The following is a 7240-nucleotide window of genomic DNA, read 5'->3' on the forward strand; positions in this document are numbered from 1 at the left end:
TAGCTTACTGTCTCCAGTGGTCAAAAAAGCAAAAGTTTACAGCGTCAGAGAAGCGGGGGGTCCATGCCTCGGTTGGAACCCCCCCACCCATAATCCTCCTGTGCCGGGGCCACCACGTTCGCCTCACTGCAGCTTACTCTGGTGCCGCGAACAGTATCTTGCTATATCTATATATAATTAAACATACCATATCCTCATGTTGTTTTTGGGAATTTTTGTATTTTCTATATTTTATTGGTATGTCCATTTTAGCAACTTAAGATATGTCAGCAATCTAAATAAAAAACAAGAAAGGCCCAATTTTACATTCAATATAACAAATTATTTAGTACTTTGCTATTTTATCTATAAATCTTTCATCATAAGTAAGGGTCATCTTTGGCAAAAAAAAAATTAAGCCTGCGACCACATCAAGGTAAACTCATATCGGCCGCTCCTACACTACCAATATTATACTGTCTTATGTATTTCTTCCACTACGTGGAGAGAAGAGAAAACAAAACAGTGCAGCCAACAAAATGGGGTGCAGTCGAGGACATTTGATCGCTGCCTTTTTCCCTGCGATCAAATGTCCTATTCTGCATGGTGTGCGTCATATGTATGCGGTGCCTAAAGCTTTAAAATGTAAGAATCACTATATGTGCTATGTATGAACTACAGTCCAACTAAAACTAGTTAGAAAGCATAAGTGCCCTAATAATTATAGTGGATAAAAATATATTTTTTAAAAATGTGGAAATATATATCTCCTTAATTTAAAACTTACCTGTCATGGGAGGCCAGTACTTTAAACACTTTTTACCTTCTGGGATCAATTCACTAGGCAGGTCAAGGTCGTGGAATAAAATGGGGTTTATTCTGGTGAAATCAGCAGACATACAATGAAACAAAAAATACAGATACTACACACTTAACTGGGGGTCTGGGGGGAGTCTCTAGCGTCACTGTATGCTCCATGTCTAGGAACACAAATGTACTCTTTTTCGGGAGAGATACCTGGCTTGCCCGCTGACCGCGACTTGGATGAAAATTAGAACTTGGCCACGATCTGAGAACTTGTTCTCAGCTAAGCTAGGCTTCTCCAGCAACTCTGTGCCAAGTGCTTTGCTATTCCGAGCAAAGCACTTTTGAAACACCCACCAGCGCTTCACCGGACCAAGGCTCAAGATTGTCTCGTTCTCTGATCGAGCACTTCCCTTACATACACCTCGCTGTCCTATGTTCAACATGGATAAGGGGCTGGCGACCAATCAGAGAGCGAAATGTAACTGTAACAGCCATTTCAAGCTGGAGACTCGTCTGGCTGTACGCGTCAGATGGGGTGTGTCGAGGAGGCTCAGGAAGCCGACCCGATCGCTTGTCCATGTTCACCTGAGGGCGCCAAGCTAAGGGAAAAAGAGAACCTGTGTTTTCCATGCCTTGTGAAACGTGTACGCTACCGCTTGTTTTGGGAGCTCGCAATCTTCGAGTTCCCCGCTATGGTATATGTCCCAGCAAGATTTTATAACATAGACTCAATCGATCCCAACTCTACAACCAGTAAATAAGCCTGTCACGGGAGACCAGGTTTATCAACACCTTTTATACCAGGATCATATGATTGAGCAAAGCAAGGAGGTTAAATAAATTGTAATTTATTTCAGGAAAAGACATACACACAATGTAACACAATTTACAAGGTTAACACACACAACACTGGGAACGGGGCTAACACATACACTTGTGCTTTAAACGAAATTCACAAAAATGACCTCTGTAGGAATCCTTTCCAATGAACGTGACGTACTCACGAAAGTCCTGTAACTGATTTCGGCATGCAATGCCAGACACGACCGCTACGTTCTCAAAAGGCGGGACTTTGAACATTTTCGGGGTCAAAATCTTTGAAGCCGGCTCACGTCTATTCAGCACAGAGCATCTTTGAGTTTGGCGCTTGGAATCTGCACTCCTGATTGGCTGCGAGGTTTCTTATGGGTTTCAGTGTCCCATTCACAAACCTCTACAGCCTATCAGAGCATGGGAATTCTCCTGCCAGCCAATCACAGATTTGCTGGTGTTGTAAAGCCGGGTGGATATCTTTTCTCATTCTGCCAAGGGGCATGCCCCAACCTGGTACCTCTACCTCTTAGCATACTGAGCCCACTTATTGTCCAGGCCCCACACAGTCTGGGCCAGGGCAAATGGTGGCCGTATAGCCCTGTGTTAGCCCAGGATGGAGGTACTCAAGTATAACTGCAGTTCCCCGTCTGTTCTAACACCTTGGCATCCCTGAGGTTTTCAAGTCCGGACTCCACACAGACCCATAGGCACCAAGCTTGGTAGCCACCTGGTGTCTCAGAATCCATGACTTGGAAATCCCACAGTTCATTCACAGGTTATCAGTACATATACCTGTCACAGTAGACCAGGTCTTACCAACAAATTAATACCAGAATTCCGGACTGAGCAATACAAGGCGGGTAAAATTAATTGTAATTTATTTCCTTTTAAGACAAACACACAATACTTCACAATTACAGTCAATTAACACTTACTGGGATGGGGAAACAAAATAAAATGTCCACAGAATGAAACAAAGTCGCTGGGCACCCCTGCACGCATGCAAGTGGGTGCGCGATGTGAGCCATGCGACAGTCCTGGGCTAGGGGCGCAACTTGCCACCCCTATATCTCCGCCGACAGGAATTCTGTCGTAATGTCCTTACAGGATTCGTTCGGGAATCCTTAGGTCAAACAAATTCTGGAAGAGGATCACAATCCTTGGTTACGATGTAGTTAACCCCTCACACCCCGGAACCACTGACGCTGTATCTTGGACGTTCTTAGTTGATCTTAGGTGAATCTGACTGGGACTGGGCTGCAGGCATTTTTATAGGGTTAAGAGCCCTATCCCTAACATACACAGTCAATCCTCCCATGGGAACAACTTTTCCCACCTATCCCAGACTTGCCAGGAGTTCATAGAACGTGCAGAAGTTGCTTCCCGGTCTGCTAAGAACATGTGTTAACCTCACACCTGAGCTACTTAGCATACCGGGCCTAACCTTTTACCTGGTGACAGAAAGTCTAAAGTTTGGCTACTAAGTGGGAAGTGCCCATATCTCGCACCGGTATCTGGTACTTACAAATATCCCAGCCACCCTAACACCTTGGGTCTCTGAGGCTTTTCAACTCCGGACTTCTCTAGACACTTGGGCACCCACTTAGCAGGGGGCCCTTTGAAGTACGGAGATGAAAAATCCCTCAGCTCATTCATCCATAACATATGGGCATGTTAATGGATTCATTGCCGGTCTGGCAGGAAAGAGTTCCTGCCTGTACATTTTAAAAACACTATCACAATACAGTTTATTTATAAATGTATGTTCTGCATATGTAACAATTATAAAACTTATATGTATCTTCATGGTTTCTTTTTACCTAGCTGCACTCCAAAAATTAGAGTGGTAGCTCTTTCCTAGCGCAGGTTATCAACTTCATTGATGGGGCTCTGTCATGTGGGTTGCGGTTTGACCTATAATCGGTCTGGGCTACAAGCCGGCATATAATGTTTCCATCCTGGCTTTGATCGGTAACCACAGACTTGCGCCACAAATTCAGCTTAAGTGGATAATGAGATGGCAGGATACCATGTATCAAGAAGGCACTTCAGCTAAACCGCAGACCACTTATTCAATTGACTTTTTGCGGTTTCAACGTCTGTGGTCTGGAAGCTGATACCTATCTTTAATACAGCTACTTACTCGCAGGCACACTTCTTCAATTTAGCACTTGGCACAGCGCTAGAAGCTCCCCCTTGTGTCGCAAATACAGTTAGCACATTTCTCATTCATTCCTTTAACTGCTGCTAGCTGCTACGCTGCAAAACAGGGACAATAAAGGTTGTGTAGGGGAAAACCTGGTGTTATGTTGGTAATACATTTTAACCCCTTCTGTCCCCACATGGTTTAGGGTTAACCAGCCGGGCATAATACCTTTATTATTGGCCTGGTTAACCCTTTCACAGCCACACATGGTAAGCCCGAGCTTCCCACAAACAGGGGATGTATGTAACAGGGACTTACCCCTGTTAACAAACTTGCCTCTAATCCAGCAGTGTGCTGGTTAATTGCACACCAGCAATTAAACAACTCTGCCTGGCTGATTAGAGCTCTCTCAGAAATAGGCTGTTCAGAGACAGGAAGGGAGGATTCCTGAGCTCACAATTGGAGCTGACCTAGGAAAGACAGGCGAGAGCATTTCCTTAGTGGACACTGGACTGACCAGAGGAACAGATGTCTTGAGCTGCAGAAGGACTGTACTGTATGCTGATAGCAAGACAAGGGGACCAGACCTCTATACCTGGACATACATTGCCTTAGCACACAAGGGTGCTGACCCAGGAGAGCAGAGAGGCTTCCCCTACAGCTACAAGAGACAGATAAGACTTTCTTTTTGGGACTGTTATATATCTGTACAAATATATATATATATATATATATATATATATATATATATATATATATATATATGTATTTGGGGCTGGTAATTAGCTTAGCTAATCACCCAGTTAGAGAGTGCTGGACTACATGTGTAGATATTCTCCAAAGTGGAGTAGGTATTCTTTTCCTTCATTTAAATATTTTGCTCTGTTAAAGGGATAGGCGCAATAATGCCTAATTTTAGTTTCGCTTTAAACAGTCTCCATTGCGTACCTCTGAACACGTCTCTTACACTCTCCCTTTGAGCTGCTATGTGGCCGGAGGGTACGGGGACCTCTCGACCTATTCCGTGAGGGATGGGAAGGGAGGACTACTAATACTGATGCTTCTGTGCTTCAGTATGTGGTAGATCTCAGAGACCAGCTAGAGATGTTCATGGGGTTGGCACAGGACAACCTTAGGGATGCTCAGACAAAGCAGAAGACTTGGTATGATCAGAATGCCCGTAGTAGATCATTCATCCCAGGTCAGAAAGTACTTGTTTTGAAGCCCACTCGGGAGTACAAATGAATGGCTGCCTGGTCTGGATCATACATGGTTCTCAGAAAGATGAATAAGTGCAACTATGTTGTACAGCTAGATGGTGAGACAGGCATAACTAGGACCTACCAGATTAACATGCTCAAGGAGTACTTTGCACCGAGTGAGGTGTCAATGCTGGCTGTCTGTAGCCCACCGATGGGGGACCAGGTGAGCAGTGCTTTGCTGGACCTCCTAGGGGAGGCTAGGCAGGGGGTGGGGTACAAGGTCCCAGTTGAGTAGGTAGCAGAGAGCAGAGGCTAGGGCTATGTTAGAGCAGTATAGGGTTCTGTTCTCGGACAAGCTGGGCAGAACGCATATTACAGATCATCCTGTGCTCACAGGGGATCTGCAACCTCTGCATAAGCATGCCTACCGGGTATCAGCAGAGGTGAAGGGCAGTATAGAGAGGGAGGTAGAAGAGATGCTGGCCCTAGGGGTAATTGTACCATCCCAGAGCCCTTGGGATTGTCCAGTATTCCTCGTACCTAAGAAGGATGGGACCACCCGCTTCTGTGTGGACTACTGGCAGGTCAATGCAGGGATGGTGTCAGATGCTTATCCCATGCCCCGCATGGATGAGTTGCTAGATGAACTCGTGGGGGCAAAATATCTGACGACCATGGATCTCAGTAAAGGGTACTGTCAGATCCCCTTAACCCAGGAAGCTAGGGAGAAGTCAGCATTCATTACTCCGAGTGGCCTCTATGAGTTTTTAGTGATGGCATTCGGGATGAAGAATGCCCCGGCTACCTTCCAATGCCTGGTCAATAGGTTGTTAGAAGGGATGCAGATTTTTGTGAGGGCATACTTAGATGATATTGCTGTCTTTAGTAATTCATGGGATTCACATCTAGTGCATGAAGCAGCGGTGCTAGCCAGAATTAAGGAAGCAGGGCTTACCCTGAAACCCAAGAAGTGCTTAGTCAGAATGGCAGAGGTAGTGTACCTAGGGCATCGGGTGGGTGGAGGGCATCTTAAATCTGAGTCAGCTAAGGTTGAGGCGAAAGTGCAGAGGCCCGTCCCCAAGACTAAGAAGCAGGTTATGGCTTTCTTAGGCACTGCTGGCTACTATAGGAAATTTGTCCCGCAGGTCATGGCTAAACCCCTGACAGATTTTACACAGATGTGACTCTCAGTTCTGGTTGTCTGGTCTCCTGTCTGTGAAGTTGCATTTCAGGCATTAAAGACTGCACTGGCCAGTGCTCCTATCTTAGCTGCACCAGACTATTCAGAGAAGTTCTTGGTGCAGACTGATGCCTCAGACTTTGGCATTGGTGCTGTTCTCAGCCAAGTGGGGGAGGAGAGAGGAGAACATCCTGTGGTGTACCTGAGCGGCTAGTTGCTGCCCAGGGAAGTGGCTTATGCCACAACAGTTTGAGGGAGTGGAACAGCCAATCCTTTTTCTGAGTAGGAAATTGTTCCCGAGGGAAAAAAACTACTCAGTGATTGAGAAGGAATGCCTCGCAGTAAAGTGGGCAATCGAGGCTTTGAGGCATTACCTAGCAGGAGTCCATCTTACTCTGGTGACGGACCATGCTCCATTGAAGTGGTTAAATAGTATGAAGGACTCCAATACTAGATTGACCAGGTGGTATATGGCCCTCCAACCCTTCTCATTTGAGATTCAGCACAGGCCTGGAAAAGAAAATGCAAATGCTGACTTCTTTTCTAGAGAAGGGGTGGATGGTCGGGCTTCAGCCGTGCGTGGCCCCAGCCACACACTTACAGGGGAGGAATGTGACAGGGTGAATGCACGTCACCAGCCATATACCTGGCACACCTATGTTTAGGCTTGCAGTGCAGCAGGGACGAGGTTAAGTTTCAGTTGAGAAGGGCTGCTTAATTAGTCTGACCCCAGCTATATGATCAAGGTGTTTTAAACCCCCCAGGCTGTACACACATGCAAGCTAGCTGGTCAGGAGACAGGACTGAAAGACTGAAGAGATTACTGCTATAAGGTCTGTTTTCAAAGTACATGTATGATGAACTGTCTGTGTCCTGCATGCTGAAGAGAAGCTGCCTTGTTTGCTATGCTGAAGGGAAGCTATTTTGTTTTTGTCTGCTGAAAAGAAGCTATTTTGTTTTTGTATGCTGAAGAGAAGCTATTTTGTTTTTGTTTGCTGTATGTTTTTAAGGCTCAATAAATAAGCCTTATCAAGAGAACCTGCGTGTGTGGTTGCATGTACTCTGCAACAGACTGACAACGTGAATTTCAAGCCTGACAAAAAAAGGCATACC

The sequence above is a fragment of the Ascaphus truei genome, chromosome 4 (assembly GCF_040206685.1).
Source record: "Ascaphus truei isolate aAscTru1 chromosome 4, aAscTru1.hap1, whole genome shotgun sequence".
Taxonomy (NCBI): domain Eukaryota; kingdom Metazoa; phylum Chordata; class Amphibia; order Anura; family Ascaphidae; genus Ascaphus; species Ascaphus truei.